The sequence below is a fragment of the Bos javanicus genome, chromosome 17 (assembly GCF_032452875.1).
Source record: "Bos javanicus breed banteng chromosome 17, ARS-OSU_banteng_1.0, whole genome shotgun sequence".
NCBI lineage: Eukaryota > Metazoa > Chordata > Mammalia > Artiodactyla > Bovidae > Bos > Bos javanicus.
In genome coordinates this window covers 29,162,837-29,185,289 of record NC_083884.1, presented here as the reverse complement: position 1 = coordinate 29,185,289, position 22,453 = coordinate 29,162,837, and positions in this window count along the sequence as shown.

The window sequence follows — 22,453 nt, the reverse complement described above, 5'->3', positions numbered from 1 at the left end:
CAGCTATCAGAACTAGTCTGTTTTCTTTTGTGGGAGCTCTGAATTATCTTTTACATATTCCATAGACACAAAGTCTGCCTAGTTGATCATGTGGATTTAATCTGCAGCCTGTACAGCTGGTGGGAAGGTTTTGGGTCTTCTTCCTTAGCCACACTGCCCTTGTGTTTCAATTGTGGTTTGCTTCCACCTCTGCATGTGGGTTGTCCAATGGGGGTGGCTCCTGAGGCTGCCCTGGAGCACTTGGGTTTGCCCCTGTGAGGGCCAGAAGTGGAGGTGATGCAGCTGCTTGGGTCACAGGGGTTCTGGCAGCAACCAGGTACTCAGGGGGGTTGGTGACTAGGGCAGCAGGAAATATAGTGCTCTAGAAGGGTATGGCAATGGCACCCACTCCAGTACTCTTGCTGGAAAATCCCATGGACAGAGGAGCCTGGTGGGCTGCAGTCCTTGGGGTCGCTAAGAGTCGGACACGACTGAGTGACTTCACTTTTACTTTTCACTTTCATGCACTGGAGAAGGCAATGGCAACCCACTCCATTATTCTTGCCTGGAGAATCCCAGGGACAGGGGAGCCTGGTGGGCTGCAGTCCATGGGGTCACACAGAGTCGGACATCACTGAGGTGACTTAGCAGCAGCAGCAGAAGGGTATGGCAACCAGTGTTGGCCAATACGCTCCAGTATTCTTGCCTGGAGAATCCCCCTCCCTGACAGAGAAGCCAGGCAGACCACAGTCTACAGGGTCGCAGAGAGTCGGACACAACCTAAGCGACCCTTCGCGCATAGATGCAAGAATTTTTTTGCCTGTGGCAGCTCTGCCCCAGTGAGAGTTGAGTGTGAAGGTGGCGCAACTGCTTGGCTTGTGGGGACCCTGGCGGCACCAAGTGTGCAGGGACATGGAATGCCTCAGCCGCAGGAGTTATGGCCCTATCAGAGTCTGTTTTTCAAGCCTTTTGTAGCTGGCAATGAGAAGGCCTCTTTGGCCAGTTTTTCTCCATAGCTCTGCCCTTTCAGGCAGTTAAAGGGCTTCCTTGCCTAGGGTCCTTCTGTGTTGTTCGGTGTGTTGGGTACGTAGCGAGGCCCCCCTGGCTGGGGTTCTCCTCTGTAGATCATTGTGTCATGCACTTCAAGGGGCACCCTGGATGGGGTCCTGCTCTGTAGTTCAGTGTGTCAGGCACTTGATGGGCCAGCCTTGTCTTGTTCAGCTGCCGATGCTGGCATGTGGGAGAGAGAGGCTATGGTGATGGCTCCACCTCCTAGATGTGACTCAGCAGTATCCCCTTGCTTCCGTGGCTGCCCGGCTTTCCTCCACAGCCATTTCCCACCATGATCTCCTCCCTCACATCCCCTGGATCTACCTCTCCACAGTCAACAGCACCCCTCGCTCTGGGATTGCTCCACATTCCCCAAACCCCAGCTCCCAGCCACTGTGCCTTCCAGGGGCTCTAGTCCCTGTCTGGGGTATGTATGGCTGTGGCAAGGACTATCTGATTCTCATTCCATTTAGGCTGCCACAAATCAGCTGTTTCATTCTCAGGCTTAAATGTTTCTCCTCTGACTCAGACAATTGCCCTGATGTGGGGATCGGATCCCTGCTTCAGTTCCCCCATCCACTGAGAGCAGGTCCAGTCCTACGAACACTCTTGTTTTACCCCCTAGTTCCTTCATCCTACTGAGTTTTGCGTGGTTCTATGTACTCTTTTCCTCTGCTCAGGTACTCCTGTCCTCTCTCGGCGGGTGTTCTGCATGCACTTCTGTGTCTGAAGGTGTATTCCTGATGTATCCGTAGAGAGAGATGTAGTCCACGTCCACCTGCTCCACCGTCTTGTTCTTCTCCTTAAAATTGAAAAAATTTTAATGTTTTTTATACTTTTTAATTGAAGTACTGTTGATTTACAATGTTGTACTAATTTCTGCTGCTGCTGCTGCTGCTAAGTCACTTCAGTCGTGTCCGACTCTGTGAGACCCCATAGATGGCCTCCTACCAGGCTCCTTTGTCCCTGGGATTCTCCAGGCAAGAACACTGGAGTGGGTTGCTATTGCCTTCTCCAGTGCATGAAAGTGAAAAGTGAAAGTGAAGTCGCTCAGTCGTGTCCCACTCTTAGCGACCTCTACTGTATAGCAAAGTGACTCAGTTATACATATATAGATATATTCTTGTTTAATATTCTTTTCCTTATGGTTTATCCCAGGAGATTGTATATAGTTCCCTGTGCTATACAGTAGAACCTTGTTTATCCATTCTGAATGTAATCGTTTGCATCTACCATCCCCAAAGCCCCCGTACATCTCTCTCCTCCCTGCTCCCCCTTGGCAGCCACTAGTCTGTATTCTACGTCTGTGAGTCTGTTTCTGTTTTGCAGGTAGGTTCATCTGTGTCACTTTTGTAGATTCCACATATAAGTGATACCATATGACACTTGTCTTTCTCTTTCTGACTTCACTTCCTGTGATACTCTCTAGTTGCATCCATGTTGCCGCAAATGGTGTTACTTCATTCTTTTCTATGACTGAGTAGCATTCCATGTTTTATATGCACTACATCTATTTTATCCATTCATTTGTCAGGGGACATTTAGCGTGCTGCCACGTCTTTTTTTTTTGCACATATATACATCCTTTTAAAATATTCTTTTCTATTATGGTTTATCTCAGGAGATTGGATATAATTCCTTGTGCTATAAGATAGGGCCTTGTTGTTTATATATTCTAAATGCAATAGTTTGCATCTTCTAGCCCCAGATTCCCAGCATCTTAATTAATATTATAATTTTAATATCAAATAAAAAGATTTCGTATTGCTCTGCACACAATAGATTTTCTCAATATCCCTTATGGATGTGATGTAAAACTATGTAAATCAAAAGATTTGCAGTAAAAAAGTAAGCAAGAAATTATAAAGATATAGGAAAATATTTAAATATTCTAAATAGATATCTTGGATTTATATCCTATGAGAATGATGTTTTGAAAATAAAACCACTTTTGGAGTTAGAAGGGTTTTTAGAGTTAATGTATCTCTCTCTCTCTTTTTTTTTTCATTTTATTTTTTGAGAGATGATAAAGCCCTAGATGTACAAAGATGAAGTAGTTTACTCAAACCACTTAGTAAAGTAGTCAGAATCCAATTCTTCTGTTCGCTAATCTAAGGTTAGATATCAATACTTTAGACTCCTTCTTGCTAGATTTTATGTTCCAAAATAAAAAGCAACCTGAAACTATACTGTTATCCTTAATAACACATTCTCTTTTATTTTTTCCCCATTTCATGCATACTAAGTTTTAGTATGTAACAAAATTGCAAAGGGCAATCAATAATGGACAATGCGCTAGACTGGCAGTCTTTCAGAACTTTTATTTTGTACATCTCCAGAACGCAGATAAGGATGGCTCATTAACCAGGAAATCTGGGCAATTTGTCAAAAAGATATCAGTGTTGCAAAGCACCATTTGACTCAGCATTCTAGTCCTCCCAACCAACTCCCCACCTGAGAACTGAATAGTAATTTGTGACTCTTAAGCAGTGACCTGGAGTAGGGGTCTTTCTCTCCATTGGAGAAGAACATTAGGAGGAAAGGTTCTGAAAAGCCTTGTTCTTATTTTCAGAACTTCAGGAAAACTGCTTGTCTATTGGTTTTTGAATAACTACTGTCAATCTCACCTCCCCGAGGGCAAGGAAATTGCACAGCAGGATTTCTGGCCTGAAAAATTGCACATACATAATCATCACATCCTACTATTGGGCTTTAGTCTGCTCCCTACATCCTTAAATGTCTGGAATCCTATTTTAAAGTAACTTTCTCTTTTAGCAAGAGTATCTGGTTCCTCATAAAATGATTTTTCCTAAAATAAGATTTTAGAAAGCAGATTTTAGGAGAAGTGTTGGAATTTTCCAAGCCTTTTGATTACTTTTAGTCAACCAAAAACTTTTGCCTAAATAAAGCTGTTTGGGCATGCAATGAGGCAAACCTCCATTTGTGGTATTGCACTAGCAAAATGAGTATCTTTAGAACGGAGAATGTTAGTTTTTTTTTTTTTTTTAAATAATCTTTCAAATGTTTATAGCCCTGTACATGCACTAAGATGAAAAATCAGTGCAATTGGAGAAAAAAAACAATGGTTTAAACAGTTTGGAAGAAAAGAAAGTATCCCAATAAATCACTTGTCATTGTGGATAATAGAATACTGCATCATCTTCTATCAGCTAGAATAAAGGTTAAAACACTGTGCTTACTCTCTAAACTCTGTGATCTCACTGGCATATTCAATAGTGGTTCCATCATTATTGCCTTTTTGGTAATGGAAACACTTTTCTTTCCTATAATTGTTTATAATTCCTGAAACTCTTAAGGAATGCATCTGCTTTATAGTAAATTCTCTGCTGAAAGTGTCAAGAGATAGCAATAATAGGAAGAGAGAAGAAATTTTCTTTTCTCAGCAAGCATAAGATGTTGATAGAATGCTTCACAAATTATTTAAAGCATTTTGCATTTAAAAAAAGGAGTTTCAAGAAGAAAGGTTGTCTTGCTCTGAAAAATGATGGGTTTAAAATGCAAGGGTATAGCATTGAAAACTTAATTTGAAAACCTTGAGCTATTCCATCTAGACCATGATCAGCAGCAATCTATCACTCAATCCAACCATTAGTCCTTCTGAAGTTCATCTCCTGACTGATCACCTCTTAATCTCTTTTGTATCACTCCCATCCTCTATGAAAATTTTTGAAGTTCTTATTTAAGTAAAAATTGTGTATGCACATCATTTATGGAGTTGAAATATGCTGCCAGGTTAGCTACAAAAATATCAATCTCCAACTATGCCTCTCTCTCTTCCCTCCACCCTAGAGGAAACTGTTACACCCCTTTAGCTTATTATTCAACCACTTTTATATTTATGCTATAGTTGATTAGATGGTTAGTGAATACATGATTACAAGCAGGTAAATGCTGTTCAAAGAGCCAAGTCAATTAATAAACTATGTTTACCTTAATTTTCCTATATAATTTATGGGTTTCCTGGGGAAAAAAAGACTTGTTTATTGTTTTTCTTCTTCTCTGTACCTTTCATTAATTAAACCTCAAATTATTTACAGTTGTCTAAATCTCCTCTTTGATTAGATGTAGCAGGTTTTCCTGGTGGCTCAGTGGTAAAGAATCCACCTGCCATTACCAGAGACATGAGTTCAAATCCTGAGTCTGGAAGATCCCTTGGAGAAGGAAATGGCAACACATTCCAGTATTCTTGCCTGGGAACAGAGGAGCCTGGTGGGCTATAGTGTCCATCAGTTCAGTTCAGTTCAGTCACTCAGTCGTGTCCAACTCTTTGCAACCCCATGGACTGCAGCATACCAGGCTTCCCTGTCTGTCCATCACCAACACCCAGAGCTTACTCAAACTCATGTTCATCAAGTCGGTAATGCCATCCAACCATCCCATCCTCAGTTGTCCCCTTCTCCTCCTGCCTTCAATCCTTCCCAGCATTAGGGTCTTTTCCAATGAGTCAGTTCTTCACATCAGGTGGCCAAAGTATTGGAGTTTCAGCTTCAGCATCAGTCCCACCAATTAATATTCAGGACTGATTTCCTTTAGGATTGCCTGGTTGGATTTCCTTCGAGTCCAAGGGACTCTCAAGAGTTTTCTCCAACACCACAGTTCAAAAGCATCAATTCTTCAGTGCTCAGCTTTCTTTATAGTCCAACTCTCACATCCACACACCACTACTGGAAAAACCATAGCCTTGACTAGATGGACCTTTGTTGGCAAAGTGATGTTGCTGCTTTTGAATATGCTGTCTAGATTGGTCATAGCTTTTCTTCCAAGGAGCAAGTATCTTTTAATTTTATGGCTGCAGTCACCATCTGCAGTGATTTTGGAGCCCAGAAAAATAAAGTCTGTCACTGTTTCCATTCCCCATCTCTTTGCCATGAAGTGATGGGACTGAATGCCATGATCTTAGTGTTCTGAATGTTGAGTTTTAAGTCAACTTTTTAACTCTCCTCTTTCACTTAAATCAAGAGGCTCTTTAGTTCTTCTTCATTTTCTGCCATAAGGTTGGTGTCATCTGCATATCTGAGGTTATTGATATTTCTCCCGGCAATCTTGATTCCAGCTTGTGCTTCATCCAGCCCAGCATTTCTCATGATGTACTCTGCATATAAGTTAAATAAGCAGGGTGACAACATATAGCCTTGATGTACTCCTTTCCTGATTTGGGACAGCCTTTTGTTCCATGTCCAGTTCTAATTGTTGCTTCTTCACCAGCATACAGATTTCTCAGGAGGTAGGTCAGGTGGTCTGGTATTCCCATTTCATTAAGAACTTTCCACAGTTTGTTGTGATCCACACAGTCAAAGGCTTTGCAGGGGAATGTTCAAACTACCACTTGAATCCATGGCATTGCAAGGAGTCAGACACAACTTAGCGACTAAGCAACCAACAAGCCAGATGTTCTATGGAATTAATCTTTTTGTAGTCATCTCTCCCAGAGCTTGCTTTAATCTGCATTATTCTCCCTCCTGTCTGGGGTAGAGCTGACGTTCTTTATCTATACCATCATGCTGGGGATTCTTTCACTTCCTCTCCTTGGTTTGACCTATTTTTTTTCTAGCCCAGGTCTTCCTCATTGTCAGTTTACTCTCTCATTTTGTAGTTACTCTCTCATACATCCTTGAATATCTCTTACCGAAAGCATATTTGTGACATTACATGTCTAAAGATATTTTTATTCTATCCTGAAATGTAAATTAAGCCTTTTAAATTTTATCAAGGTAAAATTACATATAATAATTGCACAAATCTTAAATGTGCAGTTTGATGACAGATACACACATACCGATACATACCACCTAAATGAAGTATACAACATTTCTGTCAGTCAAAAGGCTTCTTAGTGCCCCATACTAGTTAATACTCTTTAGAAGTTAACATTATTCTGAGCACTATGACTTGAATTAATTTTTCCTTCTTGAAACTCATAAACATGGAATCATATAACACATACTTTTTTGCACTTATTTTTTCACTCCATATTTTTTTGGTATTCATTCATATTATTTAGTTTATGAAAGTTTTCTAAATTGTCAGTGCTTAATATTATATCGTATGAATAGATCATAAAGTGTTCTTATATTTTCTTCTAGAGTTTAAAAAATTCCACAATTAACATTTAAGTTTATGATCTAGTTAAAATTAATTTTTTGAATAGGATGTAAAGGACGGACCAAGGTTTATTTGTTCATTTTTTCTGTATGGATACTCAGCCTCCAGTATCCTTTATTGAGAAAAGCATTGTGTGCCCCACCAAACTGGAGTGACACCTTTGAGTAAATCACGTGACTGTATGTGTGGGTCTCTTTCTGAACTCTGTTCTGTTCCATTGATCTATTTACTCATCCTTAGGCCATTAACATAGCCTTGGTTGCTGTAGATTTACAGTAAGTATTGATAAATACTCCAGCTTTATTCTTCAAAGTTGTCTTGCTATTTAAGGTCCTCGGCATCTTTGTATAAATTTTAAGGTCAGTTTACCAATGTCCACCAGAAAAATACAAAACAATCCTTTATTGGATTGAGAAATTTCTTTTGTGTTGCTAGTTTGCTGGGTCTTTATCATTAATAAATGATGAATTTTATCATTTGCTTTATCTTAGTCTGTTGATATATTTATATTATTTTTTTCCTTTATGAATGTAGTAATTTACATTGAGTGTGATTATATTCAGATGTTCAACTAACCTTGCATTCTGGGAATAAATATCTACTTGGTGTTGATATCTTATCCTGTTAATATAATATTGGATTTAATTGCTGATATTTCATTTAGGATTATTTAATTTTTGAGAAATATTGAACTTTAATTTTTTGTTTCTTGTAGCATCTTTGTCAGCTATGGCTACCAGGGTTGTACTAACTTGGCACTTGAATAGTAGTTTAGTTGGTTATGGGATACTAGGTTGAAAATAATTTCTTTCCATTGTCTTCTAATATTTAATATGCTCAAGTAGAATTATGTGATTATGACTTACACTATAGTATATAAGATCTTCATATGTTTCTCATAGTTTAGAAGTTACTACATTGTACTTTATTGTGTATTCATTACTGTGCTGGGAAGTAAGTTGTGTTTTTAATTTCTGAACTTAGATCTCAAGTTGTGGGATGTTTTCATGAATTACTTTATCCACAGTATAGTAGGCTAAATAATGCTCTCTCCGATCCCCCTCATCCCAACCCCTTTTCTCCCCAAGATGTCCATGTTCTAATCTCTAGAAAATGTAAATCTTTCCTTACCTGGCAAAAAGGACTTTACAGATGTGGTCAAGTTAATTATCTTCAGATAGGAAAATCATCCTGATTGTCTGAGTAGGCATGATGTAATCACAGTGGTCCTTATAAGAGTTATGTAGAAGGAGTTAGAGAGAAGGCCATGTATTGACTAAAGCAAAGTTAGAGTAATATACTTTGAGGAATGAAAAAGGGAACAACATGGTAAGGAATGTGAGTGGTTTCTACAAGCAGGAAAAGGCAAGGAAATGAATTCCTCCCTAGAGCTTCCAGAAGGAGCCTTGCCTACACTCTAATGGTAACCCAGCGAAACTGATTTTAGTCTTCTGACCTCCGGTATAGTACTGAAAACAAATGAATGTACGTAGTTTCAAACCACCAGTTTTGTGGTACTTTGTTACAGCAGCCCTAGGAAACTAATACAAAGGCTTGTCTTCTCTCTTTTCTTTTCTCTGTACTCTGTAAAACTCCTATCTTACTATAACTTCTTGTCTCACTGGCTATTTTCTTATCTTTTAGTTCAACTTTCTAGAATATTTTCTAAATTTCTCTTCAAACCTTTTATTTTAACTTTTCATTTTCACTCTCAAAGTTCTAATTTTTCTAGGAATTTGCCCTTCTTTTGTTCTCAGAATGTCCCCCACCCCTTTTTAATGGTATCCTGTTCTTGTTCGTGGTTGCAATATTCTATTTTCTACTTAAGAGTATTAATAGCAATTTTCTTTGAAACTTTATTTTTCCTGCAAAATCAGTCCCCTCCAACTTTTATTTGACTATTTCTTTTCATATTTCATAGTAGATATTCTTTTGTTTTTGGTAATACTTGGTTGTCTGATAAGTTGATGACTAAAGAATTAGATGAAAGCATTGAACTTGTGACAAAAGATTTACTATTTACAACTTTTTGAAGTATGTAGTGTTTCTAATTTTTAGTGACCCTTTTGGAGTGAATTTTTAGAGCTTTACCTCCACTAGGAAGTTCTCTATCAGTAGTTGGGTCGTTTACATTTCCCTGCAACTGAATATTTTCAAAATTGACCTCTGCATCTTTATTTACCATACCTACACACAAGCTTCCTGCTCTTTTTTGGTGTGTTTCCTCTTTCATTCTCATCACTAACCATCTAAGATTTAAAGCTAAGCATCATCCTTAACCCTTTTCTCTTACTTCCTATACCCAGTAATTACCAAGTCATATTAAATTTGCTTTCTAAATATCTTTCACTATACTTCACTCATCTCCTACATATTTCTAGTCTTCCTGTCTATTTCAGACTTTCAACATTTATTGTTCTATAGAATATCATAGTAACCTAACTTGATACTTTCCTCTGACCTCTATAAGCCTCAGATCTATTGATGTAAATTAAGCATTCAACATTTCTTAAGTATCTAAATCTTTTTCAGGTATGGTTTGACCCAAAGGTACCACTGAGAAAAATACATGGCTACTCTATGTTAGTGGAAAAATTAGTTTACTGGGAAAATAATACATTAATGGAAAATTATAAAACAGTATTCTCAGTGTTATAAGAGGAATATAGGGTACTAGAGAGCCACAATGGAGAAGGCAATGGCAACGCACTCCAGTACTCTTGCCTGGAAAATCCCATGGGTGGAGGAGACTGGTAGGCTGCAGTCCCTGGGGTTGCTAAGAGTTGGACATGACTGAGCGACTTCACTTTCACGCTTTGGAGAAGGAAATGACAACCTACTCCAGTGTTCTTGCCTGGAGAATCCCAGGGATGGGGGAGCCTGGTGGGCTGCCACCTCTGGGGTCGCACAGAGCTGGATGTGACTGAAGTGACTTAGCAGCAGCAGCAGAGAGCCACAAAGAAGGGAGTCTAACTTACACTCAGGGACAACTGGAAAGACTTCCTAAAAGGTCATGTAAGTAAACACCACAAAATTAGGGAGTATCTTTTGTACAGAAGACATGCCAAGCTCTGAAGTGATGGGCACACTTAAAAAGTATTTATTTATTTGTTTTGGCTGTGTTGGATCTTTGTTGCTATATACAGGCTTTCTCTAGTTGTGGTGAGCAGTCTCTAGAGCAAGGGCTCAGTAGTTGTGGTACAAGGGTTTAGTTTTCCCACAGTATGTGGGATCTTAGTTCCTGGACCAGGGATTGAACCCATGTCCCATGTTTTGGAGGTGGATTCTTAATCACTTGACCACCAGAGAAGTCCCATGGTGGGCACATTTGATGAAGGGGATGACAGAGGATGAGATGTGTGGATGGCATCACTGACTCAGTGGACATGAGTTTGAGCAGAGTCTGGGAATTGGTGATAGACAGGGAAGCCTGGCATGCTGCAGTCCATGGCATCTCAAAGAGTCAGACACAACTGAGTAACTGAACTGAACTGAAAAGTTCAATATGGCTGAAATGGAGAGTGAGAAGAAAATGCGTGGAAGCTGGAGAAGTAATGAAGAGTCAAATCACTCAGAGCAGGAGACAAACAGGAAACCTTAGGATTTACATTGCTTTTTAGAAAAATTTATATTCTTTGGAGAATGGATTGAAACTAATCAAGACTGAAGAAGGAGACCAGTTGTAACAATCCAATTGAGAAATGGTAATGTCCTGAAATAGGATTAGGGAAGTGGAGAGTGGGAAAAGTAGTTAGTCTTATAAGACATTAGTAAGTAGGTTTGGGAGGATAAGAGTGGGAGGAATTATGACACATAGAAATGGCAGATTTGAAAGGATGGTTCATTGCTGAGTTAAACTTTGATCATATTGAACTCAAAGTGCCTATGGGACATCCAGGAGAAATCTGATCATTATTCTCAGGCATAAATCAATAGTTCCCTACTGTGTTCAACATAGGACTAAATCCCTTTGCATGGTACACAGGGTCATTTCCATTCTCATCCCAGCACTTCTGTCTGGCTTCATCCCTTAATAACAACTCTTCACTTCTTGAGCTACTTATTCACACCCTTTCACATCTCCTTGTCTTTAACCATACTGTTATGCATTTGACTCACACCACATGGGTTCTTCTGTGAAGTTGAACTTCGTTGTTTCACACAGATCCCTCACACCAAATATTTGTGAGTCTTGTATCTTTAACTGAAGATCGTGAGGGGTTACAGAAGAAATTGGATTACATAGTACACAAGTGTTTGCCTCTCATTGCTTACTTCCTCTTCTCTCACCTATTAGATTTGTGTTGTTGGATACTGTAGCCACTGACCACCTGTGGTAGCTCTTAAGCATTTGAATTGAAGTCAGTTTGAGATCAGATGTGCTGTAAGTATAAAATACAAACCAGATTTGGAGGCCTCCGAAAAAAGAAAATAAAATATATTGATAATAATTTTTAAATTATTGAAGTGACAATGTTTTGGACATACTGAGTTAACTAAAGTATATTATTAAAATTAATTCCCCTTTTCCTTGTTTTAAAACTGTGACCATCAGAAACTTTAAAATTATATATATGGCTCACAATATGTTTCTATTGGACTGAGCTGTCTTAGACCTCTCCCGTAAATTGTCAAATTCTTCTTATATTATGCAAAGCAATTAATTGAACTCTTGAGGTTTTTTTTTAAACTTGCATACCCAATCCCATCAAGCACTTTCATTTCATTAGATCTCCTTAGGAAGAAGGTATTATTAATATTATTTATAGAGAAAAGAAAAAATTCAAAACCCCAAACATTTGATTTTCTACTTTGGTACTCACTACATCGTGTGATTATTTGAAATATTTCTTTTCTCCCCACTAGGTTGTGAACAAACAGCAAGTCTTTCTCATCTTTCCCTCCCCAGTGCTGTTGGGAACATAGAGTAGGTACTAAGAAATGCTTATTAAATGACAGGATTTGGTTACTATCTGAAAAGAAAATATTAGCTGAATTTAGTAATTACATTAATAGAAATTGGTTTTTATAAATTAAGACTAGTGGTAAACACATCTTGATGTACTTCTCTCTCTCCATTTTTCCTTGACCTTATAGATTGATCCAGTAATGATCACTTTAATCTGTTCATTGCCTCTGTGTGACAAAGTCTGTGCTAATATCATTCTCCTCTAGACGTGTAAGAAGAAGTAGGGAAGGAATTTAAATCAATAAAGCTAACAAATAAATAACAAGCTAGAGAAGTGGAATGTGTCACTTAAGAACATGTGAGGTGAAGGGCATATTGACAATTTCTGGTAACTAAGTAGATTGAGTATTGATAGCAGAAGTCATTATGAAATGAACCCTTACTTGAAATCATGTTTACATAAGGGTGTCATAGCAAGTATTATATATATATACCATTATAGCATTGTCCTTGAACCTCTTAGGCAGACTGAGGTTTTAGAGCTTACTGCAATTACTGACTCCAACTATAATGCCTTTAATGCATATTTTAATGTTTGAAATGCTCTTGCTGACTTCACACTACAGTAGTCCCCTAATGATAGAAGCTTTGCCTGTACTTGAGAAGAAAATTTCAAGAGAGACCAAGCATAAAGTGATATGGTGAAAAATGATAATACAAATTGAGCCATATTTCCCTAGTGGTTTAGGTACACCTTGACTTTAAATTTAAAACTTTTGGAAGTTGCATTCACTTTTAAAGGCCATGCATTCAGTAATCCCAAGAGGTATCTCATGATTTCTGTCCATGGGAGACTCTAGGTTCTACAAAATGTCTTACTTGTTGTTTACTTGTTGTAGATTGAAAGGGAGAGACAAATGGAGTGTCTCAAGTTTGATCAAGTTCGATGTAATAAAATTTGCTCAAGTGAAAATCAGTAACCCCTTCACTCAATTTTTCAAAAGACTTCTCTAAAGAGATGAACTGTACCACAGCACAATGGTTTCTTCATTAATATAGAGGATTAGTAAAATCACTCTCCTTATTTGTCATTCATTCCTAGAGATTACAAACCTAAACATGTTCAAACTAAAGCCAGTCTATGCAGGGGAAAACTGTTGATGACACAGGAATAGTATTCTAGTCATATGCATACTTATCCATTTAATCTACTAGTTCTCTAACTTTTGTTTTCTTCTTTATCTGAATAAATAGGACTAAGCAACTAACTTATTGCCTGCAACTGTTAATATTTCATAAGTCTCTGCTAGTTTGGCCAGCATATTTCTATGTAACCTTTTGGTTATACAGTCTATAATAACAGTAGTATAGTAATGAATACCCAAGTTTCAAATTGTAGTACAGTTTTTTAAAATCCTATATTGCATGGGGAGCGAGAGAAGAAGATGGAAATGATTAATAAAAAGTTTAAATGATAAGTGGACTTTGTATAGCAATGGCCATGAGAAAAATATCTCAAAAATATGAAAATTGGCCAGTGCCCAAAAACTGTCATTTATCATACAATGAGAAAGCAGAGTAAGAGGGCATAGTAATTTCATTCTAATGCTTCTCTAACCCAAAGCCATTTTCCATTAAGAAAAGTTTTTAGGTATTCATAATATTCATTCTCTCTGAAATTAACAAACTCTTTAGTCCTTAAAACCTTAAGATTTTCTCTAGTGAATCACTTTTGGGGTTGTGATCCAGCAAAAACCCAGAGTAAACATTTTTTCTAAAGTATTTTTCTGCAGGCATACCACAGTGGAAAACAGATCAAGCTGGTGCACTAAGCATAACCCCATAGGAGCCGGAAGCTTTACTGGTTTTCTGGAACAATTCACACAATCTTCTGCACTGCTTGAAACATTCAGTTACACTGAATGGCTATCATTCAGTGTTATTTCTGCTTTATAGATCTGTTAATAACTGAATATTTTGTATTTAAATATTCAGTGTTTTTTTTGGGTACTATCTTCATGTATTCAGTATTGCTGAAGCACAATGTTGCACACTAATGAATATTTACAGAAGTCTCCAGATTTGGGATTAGAAATAGAAAATCAGATGAACATGGGTGACAAGGATAAGTAGAATTATGATTTCAGTCCATGTGGGTAAAAAAAGGATATCAGAAGATCAAATCTCCATGCAGTTCAAAGCAACTGCACAGAAAGCGTACGAACTGAAAAACAAGATGGTGGTGTGAAAAGGATCACGTTTTCAGAAACACGGGAATTTAAATGATTAAAGCCACGCTGCTGGACTTTGTGGAGAAGATGGAAATTGTGGGGAATAACAGGTTTTGGTTAATAATTAATATAATGATTTTTAAAATAATGATCTTATAAAGGTAAGCTGCATATAACTAAAACATCTCCAAGTCAAGTAAAAAATAAAAATTTCAATTTGATGGCAATTCAGATTATTCTCACATAGAGTAGGTGCAGTTTTTTTCTTGGCTTTCCTGTTTATTTTTTTGGCCTTTGGCATATTTTTCAGTTCTCTTTGTTGGTTTTAGACAGAAAAGGCAAAAGATCTGATCCAGCTTCAAAGGAAAAAAGAATAGTCATGAGCTCTGCAAAGAACTTTAATCTCTTGCCCAAATGAGGTCCTACCAAACTCAAAGGACCTGACTTGACTGCTTTCCAGAATAAAATACATTCCAAGATAGGTCTCTGAAGAGAAGCACAATCTTTGTGTCAGTTGTTTTATGATAATTACACCCAGTGGAATTAAGGCAGGTACCAGGAGGTGAAGGAGTCTAGATTATTGTCCGATATTGGTGTGCTGAGATCACTAACATTTGAGACAAAAGACACTGATTTGCTGCATAATCCTGGAGGGAAGAAGAGAGAGTTTGGTCAGAATTAGAAATGTATCCAGGAGGTCAGTTGCCTGGGCTGAAAGAAACTCGTCAGAGCTGATAGCCTCATCTATATCCAGTGGGCATTACGGCTACACAATCCAGTATCCTCTTCTCCCCTCCCCCAACCTGAAGCTCACTATTTCTTCATCCTGTTTTGTTATTTCCTCCTGGCACTAAGTCTTCATTCAATTCTCTCTACCTTTACTTGCTTATCTGTTTACTGACTTTCTCTGCATACTAGCATGTAAGATCGGTGAGCGGCCAGGGCTTCCTCTTATCATCACTGTATCTCTTGTACATTGTGGGTCAATGTTTGTTGAGTAAATGAATCAATTATAGTTGACTTAGTGAGGTGTTTAGAATGTTGTTCAAATGTATCTTTTGAAAAATAAGTATGAATGCCTTAATAATATTCTGCATAAATAGCTATATGAATACATAGATGGAGGTTTAAGTGATGCCTAAAGATAGTATTCAAGTATGAAATTTTAAGGTTATTGTAGTAGAGAATATCAAAGTTAAATTTCAAATAGGCAGTGACATGGCATGCTACACTTTTTAAACTATATTAGGCACAGAAAATAACAAATGCTATTTCTAAACAAGTATCTCCAATTGTAAATTATATTTCAAGGTATATCACTTTTGCACAGAGTCCATGTATAATGGAGACCAAGATTAAGGAAGTACACTTGAGAAATAATATTCATTTATCTGCATTGATTCTATTTTTAGCAAAAAGAATCACTGTGATGATTTGGTTACCTCATTCAGCTTGCTTTGGGCACATGAAATGAACATTTCAGGATTCTGTTTGAAAAGACAGAAGTATATCTATTTTCATTCTCTTTATCATAATGAATCAGGGCCAAGGTTATAATAAGAGTGCAAAATGAAACGTGAATAGCAATTTTAAAAATAGAAGTTATTCTCTAGAAAGCTAATTGTAAGTGAGTTCTATCAAATTTAATAAAAGTGATTCTTCTTGATCAAATTACTTTGAGGTATAGTTTAGAAGATGATTATACTATATAATTGAACTTGCCAATTAAAATGTTGATTACTTTAAAACAGTATAGCTTTAACATGAGGTAGAAAAGTAAAATATAAAACAATATCTTTGGAATTCTTCCTGGTAACAAATTGTAAATTGGTGGGAGGTAAGGTACAACCCTAGGGAAATTTTTTATTCTGTTTTATAGACAGGTGAACGAAGCACTGAACTGTTAAACTACAAATCGTTACTGAAGGGATAAGTACAATTCAGTTGCTTTGATTTTCTAAGCAACTTTAGAAATACTTCAAAAGTTTAACTTAACCTGTCCTTTATGTCTTTTTTAAAAGTTTTTTTTAATTTATTTTTTAATTGGAGGAAAGTTGCTTTACAATGTTGTGTTAGTTATAGTGAGTCAGCCATAATTAATTCTTTTTTTATGGCTAATATTCCATTGCATATGTGCACCACACCTTCTTTATCCATTCATCTTAGATGGACATGTAGGTTGCTTCCATGTCATGGCTATTGTAAATAAGGCTGCAGTGAACACTGGGGTACATGTGTCTTTGAGAGTTGTGACTTTCTCAGGGAATATGCCCAGTAGTGGGACTGCTGGGTCATATGGTAGATTTATTTGTAGTTTTTTAAGGAATCTCCATACTGTTCTCCATAATAACCGTATCAGTTTACCTTCCCACCAACTGTGTAGAAGGGTTCCCTTTTCTTTACATCCTCTTCAGCATTTATTATGTGTATATTTTTTGGTGATGGTCTTTCTGACTGGTGTGAGGTAATACCTCATGGTAATTTTAATTTGCATTTCTGGAGTTGGTGATGGACAGGGAGGCCTGGCGTGCTGTGATTCATGGGGTTGCAAAGAGTTGGACACGACTGAGCAACTGAACTGAACTGAATAATTAGTGATGTTGAGCCTATTTTCATGTTTATTGGCCATCTGTATATCTTATTTGGAAAAAGAAATTAGTTTTTTTTTTTTACCCATTTTTTTATTGGGCTGTCTGTTTTTTCAATATTGAGCTGTATGAGGTGCATATATATTTTGGAGATTAATCCTTTGTCAGTTGTTTCATTTGCAATAATTTTCTCCCACCCTGAGGGCTGTCTTTTAATCTTGTTTAGTTTTTCCTTTGCTGTGTAAAAGCCTTGAAGTCTCATTAGGCCCTACTTGTTTCTTTTTATTTCCATTACTCTAGGAGGTGGGTCAAAGAGGATCTTGCTGTGATTTATATCGAAGAGAGTACTGCCTATGTCTTCCTGTAAGAGTTTTATAGTTTCTGGACTTACATTTTAAGTCTTTAATCCATTTTGAGTTTATTTTTGTGTATGGTGTTAGGAAGGACTTTCCTGATAGCTCAGTTGGTAAAGAATCTGCCTGCAATGCAGGAGACCTGGGTTTGATCCGTGGGTTGGGAAGATCCCCTGGAGAAGGGAAAGGCTACTCACTCCAGTATTCTGGCCTGGAGAATTCCATGGACTGTATAGTCTATGGGGTCACAAAGAGTCAGACATGATTGAGCAACTTTCACTTTCACTGTATGATTATACAGTGGAAGTGACAAATAGATTCAAATAGAGACAAATAGACAAATGGTGTTAGGAAGGGTTCTAGTTTCATTCTTTTACATATAGCTGTCCAGTTTTCCCAGCACCACTAATTGAAGAGGCTGTCTTTCTTCCATTGTATATTCTTGCCTCCTTTGTCAAAGATACGGTGCCCATAGATGTTTGGGTTTATCTCTGGGCTTTTTATCTTGGTTCATTGGTCTTTAATTTTGTTTTTGTGTCAGTACGATATTGTATTAATGTATCTTTGTCGTATAGTCTGAAGTCAGGAAGATTGATTCCTCCAGATCCGTTTTTCTTGGTCAGGATTCCTTTGGCTATTCATGGTCTTTTGTGTTTCCATATAAATTGTAAAATTTTTTGTTTTAATCCTGTGAAAAATGCCATTGGTAGTTTGATAGGAATTACACTGAATCTGTAGATTGCTTTGAGTAGTATAGTCATTTTCACAATATTGAGTCCTCCAGTTCAAGAACATGATATAGCTCTCCATTTGTTTGTGTCATCTTTGATTTCTTTTATCAGTGTCTTAAAGTTTTGTACACACAGGTCGTTTGTCTTTTTAGGTAGGTTTATTCCTAGATATTTTGTTCTTTCTGTTGCAATGGTGAATGGGATTGTTTCCTTAGTTTCTGTTTCTGATTTCTCATTGTTAGTGTATGGGAATGCAAGGGATTTCTGTATATTAATTTTATATCTTGCATTTTTATTATATTCATTGACTAGCTCTAGTACTTTCTGGTGGCGTTTTTACTGTTTTCTATGTATTGTGTCATGTCATCTGCAAACGGTGAGTGTTTTTACTTCTTTTCCAATCTTTATTTCTTTTTCTCCTCTGAATGCCATGGTTAGGACTTCCAAAACTATTTTGAATAGTAGTGACAAGAGTGGGCATGCTTGTCTTGTGCCTGATCTTAGAGGAAATACCTTCATTTTTTCATCATCAAAAATAATGTTTCCTGTGGATTTGTTGTATATGGCCTTTATTATGTTGAGATAGGTTCCTTCTGTGCCTACATTCTGTAGAGTTTTTTTTATCATAAATGGGTGTTGAATTTTGTCAAAAGCTTTCTCTGAATCTATTGAGATGATCATATGGTTTTTATATTTCAATTTGTTACTATGGTATGTCACATTAATTGATTTGCATATAATGAAGAATCCCTGCATCCCTGGGATAGAGCCCACTTGATCATGATGTATGATCCTTTTAATGTGTTGTTGGATTCTGTTTGCTAGAATTTTGTTGAAGATTTTTGCATCTATATATCAGTGATATTGGCCTGTAATTTTCTTTTTTTGTGGTATCTTTTTCTGGTTTTGATATCAGGGGGACAGTGGATCTTGTCTCTCTGAAGGGCAATGCCATGTTCAGTGATGTGTTTTGGGGTATCTATGGGCTTGGTATGGCTTTGGGCAGCCTGCCTGCTAATGGGCTGGGTTCTGTTCCTGTTTTGCTGAAGATTTGGCATGAGGTGTCCAGCACTGGAACTTGCGGGCCTTTGGGTGGGACTTGGTCTTAGTGTTGAGATGGAGTCCTTTGAGAGAGCTCTTGCCAATTAATGTTCCAGGGGTTGGGAGTTCTCTGGTGGTCTAGACTCCTGGACTTGGTTCTCCCACCTTGGATGTTTAGGCCTGACCCCTTGTGGTAGCACCAAGACTCCACAAGCCACATGGCACAGATGACAAAACCCTAAGACAAATGGTGAAAGCAACATTCACAGACAAGAACACCTAAAGAAACTCACACACACTTACAAAGAGAAAAGAGAAAAAGAATAAAAACAGGAATCAAAAATGAAGAGAGCATTCAAGCCAGTAAACAAACCTGTAAGTGAAAATGAATACTAAAAACTAGACTAGCAAAAATACAAAATCAAAAACATGGAAAGAATGCAGTATAACTATAGAGTACTGTAAAAATAGGAAAAAAAGTTTATTTAAAAGGAAAATGTTTTAAAAAAAGGGAAAAATAAGTTAAAAATTAAAATTAAAGGACTAATAAAGAAAAATATTAGAACAATACAAAAAAGAAAAAAAAAGAAGAATATGTATAGAGTAGTAGTAAGAAGAATGTCCTCTTGAGTCCTCTGTTGTCCTCTCCACACAGGGAGCACCAGCCAATCTGCCTTCTCAGAAAGTCCTCTAATATTTCTAGGAAGGTGTCTGAACCTGCTGAGGGCTCTGTGACGTCAGCTCAGACTCAGATCTGGCCTTACTCCAGCTTGTACCTGCCCCCAAAGTCCACGGTTTCAGGCTAACTGCGGGAGATTTAATCTGCTGCACCTGCGGCTGCACGAGCGCATTCCCTTCCTCTTCTTCGCTGCTGCTGCTCCACTTTGGTTTTGGACCCACCTCTGCTTGTAGCCCACCCTCTGGTGTCAGTTTCCTGCTCAGACTAGAGGGAGCGGAAGTAGTGGCTTGTTAGGGCTCACTTTCTCAGTCGGGCTGGGGAGAGAGGTATGGAAGCCACATTTGGGGTGTTTGGGGGGTGCCTGCTGCAGGGAGACCTGTGGGAAGTTGCTACAGTCTGAGGTGCGTCTTTCCCCACTCTCAGGGGAATTCCACTCTCCCAGGGGAATCGCCCCAGGTGATGTGTCCCTCGTCAGAGCCAAGCTGCTTAGGCTCCCAGGAAGGTGGAGGCAGTAGTAACCTGTGCCTGCTCATGGCTTTGGTGGCAGCTGTTACCTCTGAGGTCGGGATCACAGTGACGGCATTTCTTCCCCCTGCCTCAGGCACTCGCCCTGGCTTTGACAGTGTTCAGTTGGCTTGCATTCTTCATTCTGAGATCATAAACAGCAGTCACTCCTAGTTCTGCCTCTGGTGCTCATTCTGGCTTTGGGATGGCCAGAAATATCTATTTCTGGGGTCAGGCTGTTTGTAGCCACGGCTCATCCTACCTATAACATTTGCGGAGATAGGTTCCTAGGGTTATGCCAGACACATTGTATCAGCTGACAGGAGCAGCAAACATGGGGGCAAAAGTGTGAGACAAAGCAAGAGGTCAGGAGTTGGAGAAATACTGTGTCAGTTTGGGAAGAAGTCATGCAAAGGAAGGGTGAGCCATGGAGTCTAGGAGGTTGATTACTAATAGGGTTCAAATTCTTACAATGTATTTTAAAAGATGCTGGTCCCGTGGTGCCTTGGTAGGTGGTAAACTAAATATGGATACACATTTTAGATATTGGATTTTGGAGTTCTGTGATTGGATGAGACTTTTCTGGGTTCTTGAGAGGGTGAGTAATTTTGTACCTGCAGGGATTGTAAGTAATTGTTAGCAGCAGGTAGACTGTGGGACAAATTCTTTGTGGCTCTTCATTTCCAGAGTGGAGTGCCTTTCACCATCCCTGGAACCTGGTTGGTTTTGTATCTTTCTTTGACCAACATATGTGGCAGAAGTAATGCTGGGTGAGTTTCAAAGCTTAGGACTCAAGAGGCCTTGCAGTTTTTATCTTCACCCTTGGAATGCTGCCTATAGTGTGTCATGCAAGGAAGCCTGTCTAAGTTATTAGAAGATGAGAGGCCATGTGAAGGAAAACCAGGGCATTCCAGTTAACAGTTAATAACTATTATGGGACATCTAAATATGGCAGTCTTGGATCTTTTATGCCTGCTGACCCTGCAGCTAAATACAGCTCAATGAATGAGCCAAGGCAAAACCAGCAGAAAATCTACTTAGCCAGTCCATAGATTCCTAAGAAATAGCATATCATTCCCATTTTAAATATTAAACAAATGGGTCACAGTGTGTTTATTCTTTTATGTATTTGTTCATCCATTCATCTATTCATCCCATATTTCTACACTGTCTACAGTGTACAAGATGCTAGGAACACAAAACATCCAGAGAGACATGTTACCTTTTATTAATTTTTTTAAATTTTATTTTATTTTTAAACTTTACAATATTGTATTGGTTTTGCCAAATATCAAAATGAATCTGCCACAGGTATACAGGTGTTCCCCATCCTGAACCCTCCTCCCTCATCCCTCCCCATACCGTCCCTCTGGGTCGTCCCAGTGCACCAGCCCCAAGCATCCAGTATCGTGCATCGAACCTGGACTGGTGACTCATTTCATACATGATAGTATACATGTTTCAATGCCATTCTCCCAAATCTTCCCACCCTCTCCCTCTCCCACAGAGTCCATAAGACTGATCTATACATCAGTGTCTCTTTTGCTGTCTCATGTACAGGGTTATTGTTACCATCTTTCTAAATTCCATATATATGTGTTAGTATACTGTATTGGTGTTTTTCTTTCTGGCTTACTTCACTCTGTATAATAGGCTCCAGTTTCATCCACCTCATTAGAACGGATTCAAATGAATTCTTTTTAATGGCTGAGTAATACTCCATTGTGTATATGTACCACTGCTTTCTTATCCATTCATCTGCTGATGGACATCTAGGTTGTTTCCATGTCCTGGCTATTATAAACAGTGCTGCAATGAACATTGGGGTACATGTGTCTCTTTCCCTTCTGGTTTCCTCAGTGTGTATGCCCAGCAGTGAGATTGCTGGATCATAAGGCAGTTCTATTTCCAGTTTTTTAAGGAATCACCACACTGTTCTCCATAGTGGCTGTACTAGTTTGCATTCCCACCAACAGTGTAAGAGGGTTCCCTTTTCTCCACACCCTCTTCAGCATTTATTGCTTGTAGACTTTTGGATCGCAGCCATTCTGACTGGCATGAAATGGTACCTCATATGGTTTTGATTTGCATTTCTCTGATAATGAGTGAAGTTGAGCATCTTTTCATGTGTTTGTTAGCCATCTGTATGTCTTCTTTGGAGAAATGTCTGTTTAGTTCTTTTGCCCATTTTTTGATTGGATCATTTATTTTTCTGGAATTGAGGTGTAGGAGTTGCTTGTATATTTTTGAGATTAGTTGTTTGTC